Raw genomic sequence first — 26,758 nt, 5'->3', positions numbered from 1 at the left:
GTCTTACTCTTCATTACAGCGAAAAAAGTAAAAATTTGGAATCTGTTCCTATAATATTTGTTACTTTTTGCAATAGCTCAGAGATCAATAAGAACTCCAGAAAGCCAAAAAAACCGAGTTCACACACTTATGTACTACAAACATGGCAAAAATTATGAACCATTGTATGGTTTGAATTGTTAATTAGAACTGATCTCCTCTATAGGTCAGTTTTCGTTACCGATTCCAACAGTTCCATGGTTCACTATTTAGATCGGTTTTCCGTCTGGTGTGAACACCGACAATGTAATACGATTGTTGTACTTTAACCTGCTCTCTTAAAACTAGCGCGAAAACATGACTAGACTTCCACTGTATACGAGGTCAGCTTTAGTTATTTATTCCAATATCCACATCTACGTGATTATTCTCTGAAATTGACAATTAAGTGCCTGTCAGAGGGTTCATCGAATCACATATAAACTACATCTCTAATGTTCCATTCTCTCAACACCGCGCGGAAAAGACGGAATACTTAGACCTTGCCCGGCGAGCTCTGATTTCTCTTATTTTATTATGAGATCATTTCTCCCTACGTAGGTGGCCGCCAGAAAAATATTTTCACACTCTATGGAGAAAGCTGATGATGGAAATTTCATGAGAAGTTCCTGCCGCATCGAATAACACCCTTGATGTAATGACTGCCATTCCAATTCGAGTATCATATCGTTGTACACTCTCCATTATTTCGCTAGAATACAAAACGAGCTGTCTTGTTTGACCTTTTTCGACGTCCTCCGTCAGTGCTATCTGTTGCGGATTCCAGCAATACTGCAGAAGAGCGGGAGCAAGGGTGGTGTAAGCTGTCTCTTCAGTAAATCTGTTGCATTTTCTCGCCGAAATGGCGTCAAATCGAAAGACTTGCATCCGGCGAACGGTCTACCCGACGGGAGGTCCTATTCACACGACATTTTATTGTGTAACTGAAATTTAGAGGATTCTAGTTAGTGTTCATGTGCATGACTTCACGCTTTTCACAATTTAGAGCGAACTGCCACTTTTTGCACCATACAGATATCTTGTCTAAATGTTTCTGCAGTTCGTTTTGATCATCTGATAACTTTACAAGATGGTAAATGACGTCATCTGCAAACAATCTAAGAGGGCTACTCAGATTGTATCCTAAATCGTTTCTTGTAGATCAGGAACAATAGAGAGCCTGTAAAACTTCCTTGGGAAACGCGAAATACAGAGCCTGTAAAACTTCCTTGGGAAACGCGAGATATTATTTTTGTTTTACTTGATGACTTTCCATCAGCTACTACGAAATGTGACATTTCTGACAGGAAATCACGAATCCAGTCACACAACTGAGACGATACTCCATAGGCAAGCAATTAAATCAGAAGTCGCTTTTGAGGAATGGTGTCAAAACTCTTCTGGAAATCTAAAAAATATGGAATCAATATGGCATGCCCTGTCGATAGCACTCATTACTTCGTGAGAACAAAACGCTGAATCCTTGTTGGCTATTTGTCAATAAATCGTTTTCTTCGAGGTGAATCACAATGTTAAACACAGCATATGTTCCAAAAGGCTACTGCAAATCGACGTTAGTCATACTGGTCTGTAATTGAGCGGGTTACTCCTATTTCCTTTTTTGTGTATTGTTGTAACTTTCCCGTCTTTGGGTACCGAGCTTTCTACGAGTGAGCGATTGTATATGATTGCTAAGTATTTACCTATTGCATCAGAATACTCTGAAAAGAACCTGACTGGTATACAATCTGGACCGAAAGCCTTGCCTTTATTAAGTGTTTTAAGATGCTTCGAAGTTACTCATGTTAGCAGTTGTTCTTGATTCGAATTCTGGAATACATACTTCTTTACTTTTTGTGAATTTTCGTTACTTGTATACTGGCATTTGTTAGGATTTCTGTGTCGGTTTTTCCACATTTCATGCTACTGTTTCACATACGTTATTATTTATTTCATTTTCTCGTTGTTGTGTTCTATTTTAGTTTCTTCCCGCCCAAAAACCCCACTTTCCCGAGGTAGTCCCGTTAGATTTTATAGTTATTAGAAATTAACGCTGCTTTATTATGTTACGACTTCACCACGCGTTATAATGTAATGGAATTTAAAGTTTCTCTAGGCTTTTCTTACTCGCATAAATTACGACAAAGATTATTTCGCAGTCTATACTTCTCTTTTGTCCTGTTCTTATTTGCATTATCTTCAATTCGTTCCGATATAATTCGTGGCTAAGTAAGTAATCGCGTGAATTATGATCGTAGTTTATCGTGTGCTACGTTCTTTTGTTCACGAATATCATCCGCTGCTTTCAAAGACTGCCCCTATGTAGTAGTGCCCTAGCCTCCGGTATGGCGCGTTGCTCAAAGCCGACGAGTGAAATCTTGACACTAGAATGTATTCCAGTTTCGTGCACTCTGCACGAGTGGTTCTTTTCACTGCGAAGCTCGCTATACTAGGGAGACATTGAAAACTATAAAGATGCCGTAGTTCTAAGAACAAATTAATTTTATTTATACTTGACAGCTACTTCCTAATGTTTTGTGAGTTGTTTGCCATGCAGCTTTTTAGATTTGCTTTAATAGTTTCTCAATTATCATCATTTAACGATTTTTGTCTGCATAGACAGCTAATTATTCCTACAGAAGATTTCCGTACTATGACCTCTTACGATTTCACTTCGTCATTCACTCTCAAACAATGGGCTTAGAAATGTGTTTGGAGAATAAGCTCCGTCTAAAGCAACAATTTGTAACTGGTACAACGAATTTAAAGGAAACTAAGTTTGCCTCAGCGATGTATTTTGTGAAGCACGTCCAAGAACTGCTGTTACTGATAAAAATATTACCGTTGTTCGGGCCGAACTTGAAGATCGACGCCCATATTATAAATTCATTAGGACGGCACTGAACACTGATATTATTCAAAATCAAAACTTTTACAACAGTAATGTGTCAGAAAATTGAGTTTATGTGGAATCCGTCGACAACAGTCTTTCAGATCAAAAACTACACCGCACTGCTCTTCAAAGTTTGGTTTTGAATATCGATACTAGTGATGAATCTTCGTTACTGGTGACGAATCTTTATTCATTGTTAACATACAGAAAAGAAAATTCTTACAGTTCCCTGGCTTTTCGAAACAGTGTTGGTCAAAAGATCGTTGCCAGTTTCTTTCTTTTTTTCTTCTTCTTCTTCTATAAGAAGGGCCCTACTGATGCAACAGTATCAGATTCTAGAGGCAGTGTTACTGCCGGTTAGAACACAAATATCCGTTTACCGCAGCTTTTTCAAAAATTTCGTGAACTGTATCACGTCAACGCATAACCGTATACAGTAGAAATGAACATCGTACAGCCCTGTCCTAGCACCTCGTGATTTCTTTTTTATTTCCAAAAATTGGAAATAAAATACGTGGAATAAATTTTTCGTCATTACATGAACTAGCGGGACGTCATAAATATCTAGTTTGTGAAGTGCCTCAGGAAGAACGACATCATTGATTTACGGAGCGATTTTATCTAATGCAATGATATATTTTGTTAACGGGTAACTTTTGAAAAACAATAAAATATTTTTTTTAAACTAATCCTTGCTTGAGTTTCTAAAATATGCCCATTGCTGCCTTCTGAAGTACAGGTATATCGCGTAGTTGGACTTCACAAGAAACGCAGTAGCTCCATGGAGACAAAATAGATGCATCGGCCGGGAATCGAACCCGGGCCGCCCGCGTGGCAGGCGAGCATTCTACCACTGAACCACCGATGCGCACTGGTTAAACAACTTTCTTTGCTTCTGACACAGGTTATGCAGAGACCTTCTATGAAGTCATCCAAGTGTTCTCCGAATGTCTTGGAAAATGGCTGCAGATTGCAGACGCTCGTCCAGCAAACCAACACCCACGGCGGAGTGTCTCGCGCAATGGTTGCGTTGACATTTCGGACCGGAGACCAGTATCACGTGACTCGCTTCTTTTACACGCCTGGCTGCAACGACAGATGATTGCTTACGCGGAAATCTATGCTCGAGCAGAACATGATTGTATATTCGTAGCTATAAAATTCGTGTACTTCCTCAGTTTTATCCCTCAGTTATCTATGTGCACTAAACAAATAAGCGAATATATTGAAATGGCCGACTGGTGACTGCTATTACAGGGAAAAATTTGGTGTTACTTACATTTCAGTTGTGCTTAAGAACTTCCGCCTGACAGAATAATGCGTGCGACTGCTATTTTTGTGATATTTGTGAGACCTCATTGTGCAAGTAGACCCCAGAAAGAAACATAGGTCGAGATTTGTTGTAACGCACCTTGTCATGCTACTTATCATTGTGCATTAAATATTGAGAAATGTATTACAGTATTAATACTGAAGCTTTTCTCACAAAATGACCATATCATACACTACCAGCACACTGGGTGTTATCTTAAATACTTTTATACAGGTATTTTAAATGTAATTATTGCTATATCTTCACAAATTAATGTATAATTGTTTCGTGTCTCTGTTACAGCTGGGTGTATGACGCGAAACTCTTATTAATACAAACGCCTGTATCACTGGTCAAGATAGTTCATATTCATTCCAACGAAGTTATTGTATGCAGATTTATTCACTCTGAAAGTGAAATTTAGGTTACAACCGCTACGTATGGTCATGTCTGTGTACCTCAGGTCTTTGTGATAATGATCCATCCAACTTTTGGAATAATGTGTTTAGTGTGGAATGGTAATACAAATAATGTTCTAAATCACTGAAGGGTGGTCATTATAATTCACTTACGCATTCAATATTCCTTTGATACAGTAGCTCTGGTTGTTTTCTTTTTCCACGGGAATACTGTTCCACAGAGACTAACAAAAAGAAGGAAATGTTAACAGAAGAAGGTTTATCATGTAAGCAAATGTTCTTCACTTACAATGGTTTATAATTTGTGAGGGACGGAACCACTTTTAATAGCTTTACCTGGTGTATGCTTACCATGTCAATTTGAGATTTAGTTGTTTGACTGGCCGTCTGACTCACAATACTTACACAGTCACTGATTTTGCGAGGGAAAATATAATATCATCAGTTTCAATGTCATTTAAAACATGGATGTCATGTGGAAAACAAGAGTATCTATTATGCTTGCTTTCTTTCTTCCTTTCCCACCTTTAATATGAGGTCACGTACTGGGGGAATTTTGGCAGCAGCTAAGCTATCTAAACTGGGACAATAGTAACTGTAACAATGATGTTGTTGATCTTCAGTCCGAAGACTGGTTTGATACACCCCTCCAGGTTATGTACGGGGATTCCCTCTCTAACTAAAATGTCCGTGACAACTCTCGTTTCAGTGTAAATATTGTAAAAATCAACGTAATTGGAAAAATTTATTTGTGGGAATACCATTTCCTGTAGTAGAGCAATGTCAGTGGCTGACTCATACAGAAACTGTTTCAGAGCAGCTATTTTAACATCCGACTGTATCCTATTAATGTTTAACGTGGTAATCGTGTATGACTAACATAGGGGAGTGACCTTTTTTTCCCGCTCATTTCATGCCATTCCATACGGGATACTTCCTGAGAATCTGACGTGAGACCACCGTCGCGGTTTGCATTTGAATCTTCCTTATTACTTTTCTTGCGGTTTGCATTGACACTGGCCTTCACCGAATGTCTGCTCCGCCTACCCCCAGAGTAGTTTTACACCGAGGGCGACGTCGGTGAATCTGAGGGGCAGTCGTGTCCCTCCATTTCGTCTATCAAAGGCGGCGCAGACGCAGTTTGCAAACATTCTTCCAATGCCCGGTCATTTCTATCATCACTTTCGTTTGCTGTTTGTGTGTTATTGCTGTAAAACTCTTCGTCGTCTTGGGATTTGGGCTGTGACGTCGCCTGTTGTTGACAATCACTCGCTACCTTGTATTGTTTGCTTTCAGTTGCATCCGCGACTGAATCTGTCTGCATTGATTGACGTACCGGTACTGCAGTACGGGGCTGTGGCGTCACCAAGCACAGTGTATTGCCATAGCGCGTCCAGCGCTACAGAATGGGACTGTGATGTCACTTCGACCTGTTCAGTTGATGGTGGCGTACTCGATTTGTCTACTAATATACTTGACTCAGAGTTTGAATCTATACTGACAATATTGTCTGAAACAGTAGTTTCCAGTACTGTTTTCTGAATGTCACCTACTGCTTCCAGCGGCAGGTTGATATCTTCTTCATCTGTGCTACTGCCGTCACAAGTTCGACGTCTCTTGTTAGTAGCTACACTACTTTTTCCAGCCGTATTGTCTGCAGTGTCTTTCCTGAGTAAAGGTGGAAATGCTTCAAGAGTATTTTGTGGTCTGTCCTCCACATTTCCCATAATGCTGGAAACTTCACCACCCGTCATCTGATTTTCGGTCACAAGATCAACCAGTGTTAACCTTTTACGCTGTTGTAAATCATTCTGCAATATAAACACCGTTTTTGGGCAGTTTTGCCGGAGATGCCCACTTTCGTTACACATATGACAAGTCAAAGTTTGTCCATTGTAAATAACGTGCGCTTTTTAGCCACAAACCAAAATATGAGATGGAATGTTTTGTCTGATATGCATATCGACAGAACGAACACCACTAAAGCATTGCAATCTATGTTGGCTTGACCATCGTTCATTACGATTTTGCTTGATGTCACCATATTTAGATGATACGTCTTTTAAGTAGCAGTTTTCTATCTCGGGGGGCAAATTAAATACTCTGACTTGTTTATAATCAACATCAGCATTTGAAATGGTAACTGTACTCACCGAATTATCGCGATGGCGGAATTCAGCTTTCCCTTCAAATTTCTGCAAAATCCGTTCCAGCACAAACGGCTAAAGCAGCTTCACGAAAAAGTAGTATTGCTCCAAGTCATAATGAGCAGTGTGCGTCTGATCCGAAGTAACGCCAATAACGTCAAATATCGAGTCATGAATTTCCAGTGAACTTGGCTGAACATTACGGGTTGCTTTGTCAAGTCCAAATCTTATGGTAAGCTTTCTGGGGAACATGGTTGCCATGTCAACAGCTAACAGCTTGCGAAAACAAGGAAACTAAAATGCTGCATCACCAAAAATCATAATTTTACCCAACACTGTAACGCACAGACTGAATATTAAGTCGTAAAATCCAAACAGAAGCGCCACAGCGCGTCCGCTCAGGACGGCCGCAAAAGCCGCTATTCTGGTCCCAGACAAACGAAACTTTTGTTTAATTACTTGCCGAAAGGCTATGAACGATAATGGACACCGCATTAAGTACAACTGTCTGTAATACAACTATATTTTAAAATCATTTCGCAATGCGAACGAAACTGTGATCTCTGTTTACGTTGCTAAGCAGAGATACTATGATCGACGTCCATATTACGTATTTCATTCGAACGACACTCGACACTGATAATTCAAATCCAAAGCATTTTACAACAGTGATGCGTCAGAAAACTGAGTTCATGTGGAAGCCGTCGACAACAGTCTTTCAGATCAAAAACTACAACGCACTGCTCTTCAAGAGAAGAAAAGTCAAGTCAGTTCACTGGTCTTTCGAAACAGTGTTGGTCAGAAGATCGTTGCCACTTTCTTTCGTCCTTTTCTTAAATTCTTTAATAAGGGCCGTACTGATGCAACAGTATCAGAAGATACACACAGTGTTACTGCCGACTGGTACACAAATATCTGTCTACCGCAGCTTTTTCAAAAATTTCGTGAACTGTATCACGTCAACGCATAACCGTATACAGTAGAAATGAACATCGTACAGCTCTGACCTAGCACTTTGTGATTTCTTTTTTATTTCAAAAAATTAAAAATGCATGGAATAAATTTTTCATCATTACATGAACTAGCGGGACGTCATAAATATCAAGTTTGTGAAGTGTCTCAGGAAGAACGGCATCAGTGATTTAAGGAGCGGTTTCATCTAATGCAATGATACACTTTGGTAAGATTTTGAAAAACAGTAAAATAAATTCCATTTTTTTAAATACTAATCCTTGCTTGAGTTTCTAAAATATGCCCATTGCTGCCTTCTGAAGTACAGGTATATTGTGTAGTTGAGCTTCACAAGAAACGCAGCAGCTCCAAGGAGACAACTGCAAAAATGATGCATCGACCGGGAATCGAACTTTTTTTTTTTGAACGTATATAGACGTATTTACGAAATAACAATTTTCGTTTTACAAATACATTTTGCATTTTACTTGTAAAGACGAGGCAATCCATTCTTTGCTTTTATTTTTCTGTTACTGTACTGTCCAGGTAATTATTTCATTTGGTGCTTTTTTTTGTAATTTTTCGAGAGTCTGTCAGAGTTCGTTAGTTGTTTCTTCACTGTTTATTATTGTAGTTTAGCTTTTCTGAGTCTTTGTACACTACATTTGTACGTGTGGCAGAATGTATTTGGAATAGGCATTGATTGTATGATCTAGGTAGTTACAGAGAATAATTAGTAAGAATAATTAGTAAAAAAAGTTATTTTATGTAAATTTTACTTATTACTAGTTATGGTATTATTATTATTATTATTTTCATTATTTTTGTAGATATTTTGAGTTGTGGATGTGCTCTATTCATTTTAAAATAATGTTGAGTTATTACTATCTTCTTATTAAATCGTGTTAGGAAACAAGCGGGAGGCATTTTATGTTGGCTATTGAAAATGGAAATGGAAGAGGATGTAGATGAAGACGAAATGGGAGATAAGATACTGCGTGAAGAGTTTGACAGAGCACTGAAAGACCTGAGTCGAAACAAGGCCCCGGGAGTAGACAACATTCCATTAGAACTACTGATGGCCTCGGGAGAGCCAGTCATGACAAAACTCTACCATCTGATGAGCAAGATGTATGAGACAGGCGAAATACCCACAGACTTCAAGAAGAATATAATAATTCCAATCCCAAAGAAAGCAGGTGTTGACAGATGCGAAAATTACCGAACTATCAATTTAATAAGTCACAGCTGCAAAATACTAACGCGAATTCGTTACAGACGAATGGAAAAACTGGTAGAAGCTGACCTCGGGGAATATCAGTTTGGATTCCGTAGAAATGTTGGAACACGTGAGGCAATACTAACCTTACGACTTATCTCAGAAGAAAGATTAAGAAAAGGCAAAGCTACGTTTCTAGCATTTGTAGACTTAGAGAAAGCTTTTGACAACGTTAACTGGAATACTCTCTTTCAAATTCTGAAGGTGGCAGGGGTAAAATACAGGGAGCGAAAGGCTATTTACAATTTGTACAGAAACCAGATGGCAGTTATAAGAGTCGAGGGGCATGAAAGGGAAGCAGTGGTTGGGAAAGGAGTGAGACAGGGTTGTAGCCTCTCCCCGATGTTATTCAATCTGTATATTGAGCAAGCAGTAAAGGAAACAAAAGAAAAATTCGGAGTAGGTATTAAAATTCATGGAGAAGAAGTAAAAAATTTGAGGTTCGCCGATGACATTGTAATTGTGTCAGAGACAGCAAAGGACTTGGAAGAGTAGTTTAACGGAATGGACAGTGTCTTGAAAGGAGGATATAAGATGAACATCAACAAAAGCAAAACGAGGATAATGGAATGTAGTCAAATTAAGTCGGGTGATGCTGAGGGAATTAGATTAGGAAATGAGACACTTAAAGTAGTAAAGGAGTTTTGCTATTTAGGGAGTAAAATAACCGATGATGGTCGAAGTAGAGAGGATATAAAATGTAGACTGGCAATGGCAAGGAAAGCGTTTCTCAAGAAGAGAAATTTGTTAACATCGAGTATAGATTTAGGTGTCAGGAAGTCGTTTGTGAAAGTATTTGTATGGAGTGTAGCCATGTATGGAAGTGAGACATGGACGATAACTAGTTTGGACAAGAAGAGAATAGAAGCTTTCGAAATGTGGTGCTACAGAAGAATGCTGAAGATAAGGTGGGTAGATCACGTAACTAATGAGGAGGTATTGAATAGGATTGGGGAGAAGTTTGTGGCACAACTTGACTAGAAGAAGGGATCGGTTGGTAGGACATGTTTTGAGGCATCAAGGGATCACAAATTTAGCATTGGAGGGCAGCGTGGAGGGTAAAAATCGTAGAGGGAGACCAAGAGATCAATACACTAAGCAGATTCAGAAGGATGTAGGTTGCAGTAGGTACTGGGAGATGAAGAAGCTTGCACAGGATAGAGTAGCATGGAGAGCTGCATCAAACCAGTCTCAGGACTGAAGACCACAACAACAACAACAACAACAACAACAACAACAACAACAACAACAACATTGAAAACGAGACCTTAGTGTGACATGCACTAGGCATGAAATCAATTTGACAGAAATATTAACGAGTGTATCAGTTGTCAGCTGTTGTTTGGTGAGTAAAAGTGATATCCAAAGGGGAAACACTCATGAAAAACTATCTTAACATATTAAACAGTCCAACCCGGGCCGCCCGCGTGGCAGGCGAGCATTCTACCACTGAACCACCGATGCGCACTGAACACACGATTTACGTGTACTCCTGACTCAATGGTCCGCACAGAATGTGTACGAAGTCATCCAAGTGTTCTCAGATGGACTCGAAAAATGGCTGCAGAATGCAGACGCTCTCCCGGTAAACCTGCACACACGGGGGAGTGACTCGCGCCATGGTTGCGTTAACATTTCGAACCGGAGACCAATATCACGTGACTAGCTGCAGTACACGCCTGGCAACAACGACAGATGATAGGTGACGCGGAAATCTGTGCTCGAGCGGAATATGATAGTATATTCGTAGCTATAAAATTCGTGTACTTTCCTTCTCAGTTTTATCCCTCAGTTATCTATATGCACTAAAATACGCGAATATATTGAAATGGCTGACTGGTGACAGCTACTAAAGAGAAGAATATTGTTCTAATTACCGTTCAGTTGTGCTTAAAAACTTCCGCCTGACAGAATAATGCGTGTGAACTATTTCCGTGACATCTGTGTGACTCCATTGTAGAAGTAGACTCTAGAAAAAACATCAGTCCAGATTTGTTGTAACGTACGTTATCATGCTATTTATCACTGTGCATCAAGTATTGATAAATGTATTACACTAATGAAGCTTTTCTCACGAAGTACGAGCACACTGGGGATTACTTAAATACATTTATACAGGTATTTTAGATTTAATTATTTGCTCTATGCCCACAAATTAATGTTCTATAATTGTTTCGTCTCTCTGTTACAGCTTGGTGTATGACGCGAAACTCTTATTATTATAAACGCCTGTATCACTAGTCAAGGTAGTTCATATTCACCCCCACGAATTCTTTCATCCTGAAAGCGAAATTTAGATACTACCCGCTCCGTACGGTCATGTCTGTGTACGTCACGTCTTTGTAATAATGACTCATCCAACTTGTGTGTGCTTTTGGAATAATGTATTTAGTGCGAAATGGTAATACAAATAATGTTCTAAATCACTTGAAGGGTGGTCATTATGATTCACTCACACATTCAATATTCCTTTGATACAGTAGCTCTGGTTGTTTTCTTTTTCCACAAGAATAATGTTCCACAGAGACTAACACAAAGAAGGAAATGTTAAGAGCAGGAAGTTTAGCATGTAAGCAAATGTTTTTCACTTACGATGGTTTATAATTTGTGAAGGATGAAACCACTTTAAATAGCTTTACCTGGTGTCTGCTTACCATGTCAATTTGAGATCTAGTTGTATGGCTAGCTGTCTGACTCGGAATACTTACTCCGTCACTGATTTTGCGATGGAAAATATAATACCATCAGTTTATTTAAAACATGGATGTCATGCGGAAAACAAGGGTACCTATTATGCTTGCTTTCTTTCCCACCTTTAATATGAGGCAATATACTGGGGGAATTTTGGCAGCAGCTAAGCGATCTAAACTGTGACAATAGTCACTAAGAATGTTGTTGATCTTCAGTCCGAAGACTGGTTTGATGCACTCGTCCACGCTACTCTATTCCGTGCGACCCTCTTCATCTTCGAATAATTACTGCAACCTACATCCTTTTGAATCTGCTTACCGTAGTCATCTCTTTAACAGCATAAACTATGTAATGAGTAAGTAATTGCATATATAAGACAACGGAAACAAAAAATAACAAGGAAAGCAAATGAAATGAGAATAAGCAAGCCATGTGAGAGTAGGCAAGCGTAGCAACGTCTTAGCAGCTAGTCAGCTACCCTGAGAACGGTATAATGCGCAGCTACATCTTCTCTGAAGCTGCGTCACGTAATGTCAATTTCCGGTTCGAAACGTCAGCGCAGCCTGGCGTTTTACTACACGAGACACTGCCGCACCCATGGTCGCCCGTACAAAATTTTCCCGGAGGCGGCAAGAAATTTAAAACTCGCTAGTTTTGGAATAACTGCTTCAATGTCTGAAATTTTGTCGTGCCCCAAAAACTAAATTTGATACAGAGTACAGGAAAATCCATCATACCGTTACGACGAAAGATTGATATGCATCTACTTAGTATTTTTTAAAGTAGATTATTTTGTTACCTAAATGGGTAGGTTATTTCAATATGATGCAAAGTATCGGTACATCTTTATGTTATTAGCAAGACTAACGAGGTTTGATTCGAGAGTCTGAAATTACATCCTCATTGATTAAACTGAGGATAACCAACGAGTTATGAAATAGAGCTAGAAAATATTTACAAAAATAAATTGACACTCCCATAATTTTAGGTTCAAATGGCTCTGAGCACTATGGCACGTAACAGCTGAGGTCATCAGTCCTCTAGAACTTAGAACTACTTAAACCTAACTAACCTAAGGACATCACACACATCCATGCCCGAGGCAGGATTCGAACCTGCGTCCGTAGCGGTCGCGTGGTTCCAGACTTAAGCGCCTAGAACCGCTCGGCCACAACGGCCGGCTAATTTTAGGCTGAAACTGAAAATTTAAAATATGTAATAGGAGAAAACGAGTGCTTGAGAATATAGATATCAAGAAAAAGGTAACATTGATACTTCTAGAATTGGAGAGACAGGAAGTAACTTTAGAAAAGCCTTATTCAACTCTGGTCGCCAATGGCGCCCACGCTCTCTAGCTCTCAAGCGAAGGAAAAAAAAAATACAATGCTGTAAGGTGATTTTCTTTCATGAGTATGATTTAAAAATCAGTACTACGTTGGTTTTTAACTGGGTCTGAACTGGAACTTCTCTATGGCTTCTTAGAAGTCGCCATCTGTCTCACAAAATATTCAAATATTCCCAACCCCGGTCCTAGCCCCCCCCACAGACTATCGTTGGGCGCCATCTACGTTTGCTTATAACAATTAAAATGCGTTCATGGTAATAGATTTTTTGCATTACTTTCAAAAGATATGTAAGTATCCATTAGCTTAACTTAAGTAGAATAAAATGTACTTCGAAAGCTACTTTTTTTAGTTTGGTTAAATAAAATATAGCTCACTGACAAATAATAACACGAATGTGGAATACCTCAAAAAAAAAAAAAAAAAAAAAAAAAAAATCCTCATATTGGTCGGTGGAATCAACTTTAAGTAGACTGGGTCTGCCCAAGGTAATCCCCGACTTTCCAGTTTTTCACATTATTTCTACAGCTACTTCTATATCTAGACATGTACATATATACTCCGCCAACCACACTGGAGTGTACGACAAAGGGTACGTACCTGTGTACCTATCTTTCTTCTCTATTCACGAATGGAGCGCGAAGAATACAATTGTTTGAATGCTTCTATGAGTGCAGTAATTATTCTAATCATGTCCTCACTTTCCCTATGTGAATGATACATACGGGATTGTAACGTATTCGTAGAGACATCATTCAAAGCCGGTTCTTGAAACTTTGTTAATAGAATTTCTCTGGATGGTTCACGTCTACCAGTTAAGTTTCTTCAGTATTTCTGCGTTACTGTACGGAATACCAACAGGAATGCACAATTCGTAGCTCGGTGATGGCATGTGACACAGTTTGAGAAGGTCTCAATCGTGAGGAGCGCATTTTTTTCGAACCTGATATTTCACACTCCCCCCCCCCCCCCCCTTCTTCTAGCGTATTCTCTTGTTTCGGTTGATGTGTTTGGGATTAAGTACAGATGTAGACAATATAACAATGGCCGTGTTCTAAGGAGTGTACTATAATACCTGTCTTGTAAAACTGAAAGCACAATCAGCAAAATGTGGATTATTTTATTTTTCCACAGAGGAATGGTGAACAACTTGTATGATTCCATCGTGCATGAAGCGTTAATGGCATCATAATGGAAATTGGGGACAGATGACTGTTACGTATAATGCTAATATTTTTACTGCGTTGGGAATCTTCTGTGGGATAGGTGCTCTCGGGATGTTAGACTTGCTCGTTGCAGCAGTCTGCTAAAGATTGAACGACGAAGCAACAAAAAGATTGAAGACTACATTTCGGCACAGTTACATAGAAGTACATATCCACTCTGACGGCAGATCAGCAACGAAACCGCAGCCGTACCAAGGAACTGGCATAATTTCTACGAGTGTGACAACTAAGAAAACCCAGGATATATAGTGATTGCTATTATTCGTCATGGTCGGTATTGTTAAATCTGCTGTTTAGTACACGTGCAGATAGTTGTTGATATAAGTTCGAGAATTCTTGATGAATAAAAAAGGCTTTACCCACACCCTAGATTCTGCCCTACCCTTGATAATGCCAATGCCCGTAACATGTGTGTACTGCAAAGCCAATGGAAAAAAATTTCAAACAACTAGCCGAGAGATTTCCTAGGCATGCGATAAATCTAACACCACTACCAAAACATTTGTTCCTCTACAACAGAACGCAGCTGAGACCTTCAAAAGTTGTTTCGCTTCGGTATCCAGTTTAAGATTCGAGAGAATCGCACGTGACAGGACAAGGTACCACTGTAACTGCCTTATAATAATAATAATAATAATAATAATAATAATAATAATAACAATAATCAGAAGAAGAATTAATCACTATAGCTCGTCTCAAGTTTCTGTTTTTATTTGGGTGGGGGGAGGGGGGCATGCTGATACAGGCACTAATGATATTAGGGAATTTCTTAATACTGTAATTAAAACAAAGTACAACTAAGCCTATATCATTTCGCGTGCTCTAAACATATGTCTATAATATTTCGTGACTTGCATCCACCGACTGTGATTTTGGAAATCCGTCTTTAGGTCCACACTTTCAGTAGAAAGTAAATTTTAGCTTACACCTGCTATTTTCGAGATGTTTTATGTAGAGTATTTGCACAAATCAATTACCGAAACATGTTTTCTGCGAAGGCTTTATTGGAACAAAGTGCTAGTCACGCTTCCCAATATTTTCACGAAACCAAATTCGCCTCTTTAAATTTTAATATCTGCAGTGTAGACGAGTTCCCATGACAGCCACAATTTCGTACTTCACATGTTGTGCGTTGTACAATCCACACTCTTTATTTACGTAAACTACGAGGAAAATATAACGCCAATGCATTAACTACTGTTACTGTACAGTAAATAACGCTGTAACAGGTTGTACACATTATGCTAGAAGGAGATTAAAGAATGGATCACATCAGAACTAATTTTCTAGTATGAATTTACGCACCAACCTTGGCAATCTAATTTTCAAGCATTTTACGAAATACGCTTACCCTTATCGCGGCATCAATTGGCGTGATCATTTTGAGCCTTAGGCACTACAGCTTTTCACAGCACAATCCCAGAATTGTGGTTCCAGTCGCCCCACACTGTGTAGAAGACTGCGCTGGAGTCATATGGAGTACTGTATTCTGGTGTTCTGTGACTGTATTTGTCGTGTTGTCGGAAGGAGCTCACCGAAGTGACTGAAACACTGTATTCTTTGTTTGCCCACTAAATAAGCTGTATTCCCGAAGATTACTAAAAAATGTCTTCCTAAGTTTGAGTCAGTAGCTTATAATCACATAAAGTAAAGTGATATACAAAAAAAATATATATGTTTACAAATGCAAGGTGCCATCATTTACAACAATATGTGCAGTATTATTCGAGCAGAAAATGGCGTTAAATGGATACGATTTATCACAATTACTCTGTAGGTGGCTTTGAAATAACAATCGATTAGTAAACTACAGTGTCAACTAGAGATAATTCATTCTTTAATGCTCACCGGTCACAAATACGATATAAATCTTATTACGGTAATGTAATGTTTACGCGAATGAGTTATACTGATCAGTACCAGCTGGAGAACGACACGTGTGATTCGATTCATGTTAGTTTGTTGTGGCGAAACAATTTCCCTCAATACAGTCGTGTCGTTCGATGAATATGCGATTGTTGTTGCGAAATAATTAAATATAGTGTGGGATCATGATGTTCGTGTTACAAGAGCTAAAGTATGAAGAGACATAATAACCAGTACCATGAAGAAAACGTAAGGATGGAGTGCGATATGATGTTCGTGTTACAAGAGCTAAAGTATGAAGAGACATAATAACCAGTACCATGAAGAAAACGTAAGGATGGAGTGCGATATTACACCTCCGCCCCCCACCCTCCCATCTTCTACAGAAAACTTGGCAGTACAGGAATCTAAAAAAAGAAGAAAGAAAAAAAAAAACTGACACCCATGGCAGAGCAATTGCATACCAGTATGATGTACATATTTCCGTCGACTGGGGTCACTTTGGGCCAGTTTTTCATGTTTTCACTTGCATATTATTTAAAAAATATAATAAATGCATTTTCAACGTCAAAATTGAGTTTTAATCGAATAACAAAGTGTAAAGAAGTAAACTGTATCAGCCTTTTTAAAGAAGTCATCCTTTTTATTTTTTCACTATTTTTTAAATGTTAGAACAAAGTAACCCCTTCCCCGGGCTACTTTGGACCACTCACTCATTTTAATACAAAGTGAATACAAATCACATGTTAGACTATTGTAAGCCCTTACACAAAGTTAAGGAATGAAATGACAATACAAAATACCAAAAAATAATTATTTACTTATTTAAATACCTATAAAAAATAAAAAAAAATTAGAGTTGATTTGAAAAGTCTTTTTGTTCTACAGACTATTTTAATGCTAATTTCTTATACCAACTCAAAATCAGCCATCTCAGGAACATTTAAGTGTCATTTCATGAGCTTGGGAGGACTGATTTTTTCTTCATTTCAGTCCACTCGTAAACAAGAACATCGTTTTGCCAGGCCACTTCCAGGACTTTTCGGTGTTGCTCATACAGTCTACTGTAAGGCCCAACTCTCCCCCATTAGGCAGTTTTATATTCAAACCTGGATAGTGCTTTCCTTCATACATGACATTAACAAAGTCACCTTTCATGTTACGTTTTAATGATTCTAGGTCCATTGCCAGTGGTGTTTCCTTGATAGGTCTGATGGTACCAACTTCTTCTTTGAAATATTCAGATTCATTTTCAGTTAAAGAAAGGTGTGAGCCATCATCAGAAACACTGTCATCATGAAGACTGTAAGAACTAGAGTTATCTGATTCACTTGCTGGTTCTTGCTTCCTACCCCGGGCCCCTTTTATCAGCTTAGGTGTAGAAGTTGATGCGCCTTCAAAGTCCATTTCATTTTCGCTCGACTCATCAAACAAATTTGAACAAAACCTTTTTCCGGCTGGAACAACCAACGGTTTCTGAGTTGGCCTAGTACTTTTTGTCACATCCGTTCTTTTTTCTGTAAGGTGTTGCATCAAACTCACCAATTAAACTTTCCATAGGGCTGTTGAAGTTACAAAGTTCAGGCAAGTGCTCCAGTACTTTGGTTTTGTCAAAAGGTACGATACCTGTTTTTTTAAATCCAGATATATTTTTCTTTTTCTCTACATACAAACAGTGAACCAGCTGTTTTAGCAGTTTTGGAAATTGATCCTTGAGCAAGCCTGTCATAAACTTGTTTTTTTTTTTTTCTTATTTATTTATTTATTTATTTATTTTTTTTTTTTCCTTCCACGAAGTCAATATCTTATGCCACTCCCTTTTCATAGGGCCATATAGGTGATGTCCAATGGTTGGGTGATATGTGTCGAGTTCGATGGCAGACACACAAACTTTACATCGTTATCTTCACAATCTTTTACAATTTTTTAGTTGATATGGGAACTTTAATTTTCCCCGATCACAACTTTGACACTAGGCACGTTTTCAGCCGAGGAAGTAAGGTGGTCATAAATCAGTGTTCGAATGCCCCAAATCAAACCACCCACTTTTTGTTCTGTTGTACCCGCATCCCGCAGGACCACCTTCGGTCCATGTAGACCGTAAATGCTCAGACTTACACACCATATAGGGTGGTAACATCTCTCCACAGCCACTTCCACAAAACATTAAAGAAATGCAAGACTTTGTTGACTCCATTATGTGTTCAACGTACTTCTACCCCCTTTTATAAATGAGCTTGCTTATTCAAAAAACTAGAAATTTTGACAGTTCTGTGTGAATGCATCTATCACAACATAGCATATATAAGAAAAAAAATCTCAATCTGTACGCCACAAACAGCAAAATACATGATGACCATGGAACCAAGTCCAGACTGTGTTTACATCCAAACAGGAGAAGCAAGTCAAAAACTCAAAGTAGTGTGGTATGCTGTGGAATAAACTTGTACAATAGACTTCCACGAGAAATTAAAGATGCAAATGATCCTCACACCTGTAGTCAAGGCCTAAAAAACATTTACTAAATAACAGCTACTACACTGTAAATGAATATTTACAGTAATTATAGACTGTAATTTAATATTCATAAACATTATAATATGTAACAATTTTGTGATATGATTAGAAAAGTGGAACTAAGCATAGGAGCTATAAATGCTGTAAGAGGAATGTTTATTTTAGTAAGAAATATTTTACAAACATTTGATGACATCCATAAATGTATTTTGCTCTGCGGATGAATAAATCAATCAATCAAAAATGAAGAAAACAGGTAAGGGTGGAGTGTGATACTACCTCTCTGCTGCCCCCCCCCCACCATACCACGCCCACACCTAAACTCCCTCCTCAGAAAATTTGGTTTGCAGTTGGTTGAGAATTCATAAAGCCAACGAATGCGAACGCAAACTAGAGATTGTGGTAACAGACTGGTCTCTAGCATAGCCTGATGTTTACATTCACACCATATTTGACACACTTTGCTTCATAAAAGCTAAGACTGCAAGATAAATTTTGAAACTCTATGTTTGAATACAGATAATTCTCCATGAGTATTTTAATGCATGTCATGTACATATATCGTACATAAATTACAATAAATGCAGACGGGAGGTCCCCTCTACTTACTTTTACTATGCCACTTTAAGATTTGCTGCCCTTCAGTTACCTTTGTGATCAGTATATTCTGGGCATATTTCCTATTGTAACATCCATCACAAAAGTAGAGTCAGGTAGACCAGCTTTCATTACAGACCCACTTCAGTCCTCCCATTAATTTCAAACATTTTTGTGTCAGTGCCCTATTGTAGACTGCTGAAATTTTTTATCTGTGCAGAACTTGTTAATGGATTTCCACTTTGGCTTTGTCTGCCTCCATAGCAGAACTTCATTTGGACTGTTCTTCCTCATACATACTAGAGCCTGGATCTCGCACCTTCTGACTTCCATCTGTTTGGCCCAATGAAGTATGCACTCCACAGGAAGCAGTACATAGATGATGGAGAGGTTATTGATGCAGCGAGATGTTGGGTCTGATGTCAACTAGTAGAGTGGTACAGTGCGAGCATACAGACCCTCACTGTAAGGAGGTGTAAGGCTTTCACACTGAACAGAGATAATGTTGAAAAATAGGGTTCTGTAGCCAGAAGAGTGGAGTATAATATGGTGTACTGGGATCCTGTATAAAACTAACCTGCTTTCAACAAAAAATGTGTTGCACCACTTATTGAACACCCCTCGTATGCATATACATTTTTATTTCTTTCTTGATTCAGCAAATCGTGATGTAACATATAATTTACACATACACTATAGGGCAAAGGAAGATAGATAGATAGATAGATTAGAGTTTACTGTCCCCTCAACATTGTGATCATTACAGATGGAGTATAAGCACTAATTACAAAAGGGCAGGGGGAAGGTATTCACCTGCGGCCTTTAAAAGAAACCACTTCAGCATTTGCCTGGAATGATTTATGTATTTCATTGGAAACCTAAATCTGAATGGCTGGATGGGGATTTGAACTGTCTTCCTCCAGAATGTGAGACCAGTGTGCTAATCACTACGCCACCTCGATCAGTGATGCAGGACAACTCAGGTTTACCATAGTAAATACAATTTATACATACTACAGTTTCAAATTAGTAATTACATGTTTATTTTGGTAGCATAAAACTGCAAATGAATAAGATGACTGAACAATTATACTATTTTCATGGGACTGTAAAATCTGAGAAAAAGAAAAGCTGCCAACAAGGCAGTTCTCTCCGTTTCACTTTAAAATTATACATATTCAATATCGGTTTCAGATAGGATTGCATATGGTCTTACAGCATAATGCCAGTATGGTATATCTCTCCTTCACAAAAGTTTTTACTTACTATGTTAATGTGCAGATTATGCTTCCGTGAAAATCAGTTATCCTTAAGATATTTTCTCCTTTTAAAGGCTTTTGTGAAAATTAGTGCTTCATAGAGATATGAACAAAGCAAGGATAGTATATAATTGGAGCTTGTTTCCAAAAGGTACCAAATCGAACTGGGCAAATTCTTGAATAGAGCAGAAAAATTGCGTGTAGCCACAATAGTTCTCGTATGCAAACCATAGTTTATATACAGTTTGTCTGGTATGTGCTGACATGTCTTAGAAAAAATTAAGGCATTTCTCATTATCATTGTACATTGTACTTTAATTAGGACTTTAATTTTGGATTTTGTACTTTTTGTCATAAAAGTTACTTTAAAAGTGCACAATTTGTACTTTATGGACAAATAACATTCAATACCAATATATTTTGTGACATTTATTACAAATAACTTTAGATGACATGTTTAGCAATCAAAAATGTACAACGTAAATTATCGTTGTCTTTCTTAGAGTGTAATTTATCATTCTCTAGTGGACCTTCTAGAATAGGATTTAGTTCAGTTCATACACTATTATTTTGTTTGAGCTGTCAAGAGATATTATATTAACAATGATCATATATATAGAAACAATTTTTTCCTAGTATTGCCAATATTTAGTTTAGAACATCAGTCATCATAATGAACATCTATGTTGTTATTGTCTCCATCCTCATTAACTACTCGTACCTCATTATCCTATGCCACACATTTGTAGAGAGAGATCTGGTTCAATTCATAGGCCATTGCAGAAAGCAGGGATACCTAGTCACTTTTCTTTGCCTGTTGTATATGAATATCAGTTAGTAAATCTTTAACTTGAGGCAAAAATATGATCATACCTTACCCCCTTCTGATCATTTTGCGTTTTCACACTGATGTTATTGCATATGCAGCATGCACACCAATGTATAATGAATAGTGAGATGTTTAGCTTTACTAATTTTGAAGATTTTTGACTTTGGAACTGATATTTGACTGAGTTCTTGCCAATTGACCCAGGAAAAATCATGATTCAGTGAGTGAAGTGGTCCTACTGTCTCAAATACACTGCATATTCCTCAGGAAACATTACAGTTTCAAGCTTTCAGAGTATCGTTTCTACAATACAACAACATCTATCTGCAGGTGTTTGTGAATGATCATGTACAGGGAAGAAACACTCAATCTGAAATCCACATTGCGATGTAATCACATAGAACAAAAATAAAATAGAATGATTTTTGTTTTGTGATGCACAACTGTCACTGAACAATCGAATACATTTAATGTCATTTTCATGACCGTATGGTTTTAAGACTGTCTTGAAGAAATGCTACAGACATTAACTAATTTCCTTTCGCCCCCAGCCTTCTCCACTCTCAAGCTACCTATAAAAATATGTCATGTTTAGTGAAATAATTTTGCTTTCCTCATGAATAACTATTCCTGACATGATACCATAATTGGCATGAATAATATGTTGTTCACTGTTACACTGTCCTGTGGAAATATATTAAGATTCTGGAAAAAAAGCCTCTGCTTTTCATTTATGAACAAGTATTTCCACAACAATCTGCTTCTTCTTATCATCATCATCAACAGCAGCTTTAAAATGAACTTTGAGTGTTACGCAGTCTTTGCAGGGGTCCTGTTTTATGTTGTTAAACCCCAGATTAAAAACTGAAGAACATAAAAAAAGGTAATTAGAAATCTCCTTTTACTGTGCAGTGACCTTACAGAAATTTTACACATAACATGAATGCATCTTTTAACTGTCAACTCAGCATATCATATGTACTAGATAATTAATTTATTCCTCACCTGATAATATACTGTGTAAGTAAATTGTGTTGAAGTTGTGCTGCCAGCTTCTCTCCTCTTGCAAAATAAATTCCACATCTTACGTATGGTTAATTCTGGAGGCAAGTATTTTCTTAATGGTGCCTTTTTTCCCCCAGTTGCTGTTCGCTACATTTAAACCTTGTTATGTGAGCTATAATTTTAGCTTGTAGTTTCTTCATATCATCATCGAGCCTTGTACCACCTATTGTTTCAGAAACTGCTGCCGCACTATTCATTTTCTCATCAGCTGCAAGCTCAACCTTCCTTCTCCCAACATTAAAAATATTTAGGACAGCAGATCTACAAACAGGAACCTTCCCCTGAAGAGCAGTTCATATGCTATAGCTTATAGTTTTCTTTTAGCTGGAACATTCTGCCTTACCATGCTTAGGCCTTCTTCTATTAAGATAATGCGCATAAGTATACCCCATTAAAAAGTTTCTCTGGCTCACAGCATCTGTGTTCAATTCAATTAAATCAATTCAATCTCTTTATTCATCCGTTAACATTATACAATGTATGGATGTAGTCAATTACAATATAATTTCGTATATTTAATTTGTTACAAAAATGTGGATAATAAATATAAATATTTCACATCAGTATATATAAATAATATTACTTTTCCATATTCAGATTTTCTTCAATGTTATAAAAACTATGTGTTGTTCCAATATCTATTATCTTCAAGTATCATGTTATATTCTAATATGCATAATGCTTTGCAAAAATTATCATTATGTTTACACATGGTTTGAGTCTTTGCACTTGCAGCAGCGTAATGTTTTTCTGCTTCCACATATTTATAGATATTTTACATTTCTTTGTCTTTTCTGTAATTTTAGGTACATTGGCATATTCGTTGGACACATCAGAATTCATTTTAAGTATTCACCATAAACAAACAACACAACAGAAAACACAAGAATATTGCATGAGGTAACACAACAGCAAACATGTAATGTGACAGGGTTTCATCACTAGCCACTATACTGAGTCCTCTATGTAATCTTGAATTGCATAGATGCCGTATTTATCTAGAATGTTGAACCTGTCTTTTTAAACAGGTCTACTCTAGGAAAGATTTTCATTTCCTTGTGCGGTTTGTTACAGAATTTTATTCCCTGATAGAAATTGATGTTTGGAGATTTATGTATGTTTCTTCCTGGTAAATGTAAGTCTCAATTGGCTCTTGTTCCATAATTATGTACAGAACTATTCATGAAATACTTAGTAATGTTTGCCATGATATGCACAACAGATTCATAAATGTATTCATTTGCATTGAGCCACTTTCCTCCCCGTTCCCCCTTTTCTCCCCCAGCACAGTCTCCTGATGCTGCACCTATCAGCCCTATCCCATTCTCAGCACACCCCTGCATGCTCTTACTGGAAGCACTAGCAGCTCCCGCATCCGTACACTGCTATCCAACTGCACCCGATACCTTGCCCTTACCCCCTCCCCACTCTGCCCCCCCCTGCCACCCCCCCCCCACTACACTCCTCAACTAGATTACTGCTTCCATTAGATGCAGTCACAGTTGGGCATTGATGCCTGATGACAGTGATCTTGTGTGTGAGGTGTTATTTGGATATGTGTGTGTTTTCTACCTTCTGACCTTTTTTTTTTCCACTTTGCTGCTGTGAATCAACACTTCCCCTAAGTGGTGAGTAGCAATCTATACTTTCTGTACTGCAATTTTTTAAATAGTTCTTACAGTGAGCCTGACTATTGCTTCTGCTATTTAGCATGAATATACTTTACTTTTTATTACTCAGGTGCAACTCCCATTCTGAGGTTTTCTTGAATATGTATACTTACCCAAACATTTTTCTATCTTACTAGTGAGACTGTTTTCTGTCACAGAAAATTCATATTGCTGGGTGGCAATTCTGTTTGGTGTGGAAATTGATTGTCACTGTTTTGCAGAATTTATTATAAGCTTCTCGGTTCTGAACCAAGGTGTTAAATGGAGTATTATGACTTCAACAGTTTCTTGTTAGCTCTCTTCAATGCATGCTAGGTTTTTTTCCCCTGAAAGGTCATTAATGTAAAGAATGAAGAGAATGGGTACGAGAACAGATCCTTGAAGGACACTGTATCTGATTCTTTGTACATTACTATAAAAATTATAACTTTTGTATGTTTTTGCATATTTGTGTTTCATGTAATTGGTTTGTTGAGCATCAATTACGGGCAACAGGGAGATTCCATATTTGAGGATTTCTGGAAATCGTTTGACCCAGTGCCCCACTGAAAACTGTTAACAAAGGTCTGAGCATATGGGATAGTTTCCCAGATATGGAAGTGGCTAGAAAACTTCTTAAGTAACTGAACCCAGTATGTTGTCCTGGGTGGGAAATGCTGATCAGATACAAGGGTATCATCAGGAGTGCCCCAGGGGAAGTGTGATAGATGCTGTAGTGAACAGGAAAATGCTGTTGTAGGAGGATACAAGATGATTTAGAGAGAATTCTATTTGTTGTGATGAATGACAGGTTTCTCTAAGTGTAGAAATGTGTGAATTATTGCAGGTGAGTTGGAAAAACAATCCTGTAATGTTAGAACACAGTATTAGTGGTGTGCTGCTTGCCACAGTCATATTGATTAAATATCTAGATGTAATGGTGCAAAGCCGTATGCAATGGAACTAATATTTAGGGATGGTAGTAGGGGAGGTGAATGGTCAGCTTCAGTTTATTGGCAGATTTCTGGGAGAGTGTAGTTCATCTACAGAGGAGACTGCATAGAAGTCACTACAAATACGAGAAAAAACTGACAGATTCAATGGGATTCGACCAAGGTTTCAAAAGGAGTGCATTATAGTCAGCTGAAATATTAAAGGTAACATTTTCTCCTTGGTTTTACTTTTGCAATAGAAGTAGATGATTCATAACAATGATCATGCACATGTGCTTAAATCATGGCAAATTACCAGCCTTCCTGTCCCAAATAGTATTGAAGGAATCTCCATTATGCGATTTATGCAATGAAGAAGGAGACGTATTTTCATGTACGAGATACAAGACGTGATGACTGGGTGTTGTGTGATGTCCTTACGTTAGTTAGGTTTAAGTAGTTCTAAGTTCTAGGGGACTGATGACCATGGATGTTAAGTCCCATAGTGGTCAGAGCCATTTGAACCATTTTTGAGATACAAGACATACCAATGGCATTGTCACAGTGGCCACACTAGTTCCCCTCAGATCACCAAAGTACTGTTGAGCATGGGTAGCACTTGGACAGGTGACTGTCCAGGTGTGCCATGCTCTACTTGCAAGTGGGGTGCGCTCAGCCATTGTGAAGCCAACTGAGGAGCTGCTTGACAGTCTCATAAATTGACAATGACTGGGAGTGAAATGGGCTGACCACATGCATCTCCATATCCACATCCAGTGATGCCTATGGGCTGAGGGTGACAGTGGCCAGTCAGTACTGTTGGGTCTTCTAAGGTTTGGTCAGACAAAGTTTACATACAAGACACAGCAAAAACCTTGCTAATGAGTATTGGTTAATGCAGAGGTTCCCATTTCAACAATGGCTCCAGTGTTGCTGTCAACCCGGAAGAATGAGCTCTTGTTAAATGCAATATTCGAGCACTTAAATGTTTAATATGAATTTCTTTTATTTCTGCCAATAATCACAAAACGTTTGGTCCTTAGACTACTGGTTTCAGTCAGCAATGACCTTCTTCAGATCTGTTTTATAACATGTTCTAATACAACAATGGAAACTCTGCATAGGAATATCAACAATGTAGGAAAAGGTAGATTGCTACTTATCATAAAGATGACATATTAAGCTGCAAACAGCTTTTGGCCACAGCCACAGCCTTCATCAGAAAAAAATAGGAACACACACCATTCATACACACAAGCAAGCACACCTCACAGACACATGACTGCCAATCATGGCAGCTCAGCTAGAATATGGTCCTGTGGATGAGGTGTCCTTGCTTGTGCGTATGAATGGTGTTTGTTTCTCTTCTTCTGATGAAGGCTGTGACCGAAAACTTTATGTAAGTATTTATTAATTATGCCTGTCTGCAACTTAACATGTAGTATTTATGGTAAGTAGCAATCTACCTTTGTTGATGTCGTAATATAATAAAGCCATAGTAGCATCATTCTAAAATGTACAGAAAACCTGCTTAGCACCATTGCACGCATTTAAAATATGATGTAAACTAGGCCACAGTTCTTGCAGAGTCATTATGTTTGTTCCGGAAACTAGTTAGATGTCACAACATCTAATGAGCTTATGGCACAAAAAATTTTGTAGCTACTGTATTGCAGTTTTTTTATGAGCAGTAGCGATAGAGACAGTATGATTCTGCTAGAACTGTGGCTTAGTCTACATCGTATTTTAAATATGTGCATTGAAG

General features: G+C 38.1%; 1 non-coding gene across 1 annotated transcript; it reads right to left on the bottom strand.

Annotated features, from left to right (window-relative positions):
• Positions 1 to 3,708: 3,708 nt before the first annotated feature.
• On the bottom strand, positions 3,709 to 3,779 carry Trnag-gcc (transfer RNA glycine (anticodon GCC)). Its single transcript has one exon. It is a non-coding gene; the product is annotated as a tRNA-Gly (tRNA).
• Between the last annotated feature and the right edge of the window lie 22,979 nt (positions 3,780 to 26,758).

This window comes from Schistocerca nitens, chromosome 4, assembly GCF_023898315.1.
Source record: "Schistocerca nitens isolate TAMUIC-IGC-003100 chromosome 4, iqSchNite1.1, whole genome shotgun sequence".
Taxonomy (NCBI): domain Eukaryota; kingdom Metazoa; phylum Arthropoda; class Insecta; order Orthoptera; family Acrididae; genus Schistocerca; species Schistocerca nitens.
This window is presented reverse-complemented; position numbering and strand designations above follow the sequence as displayed.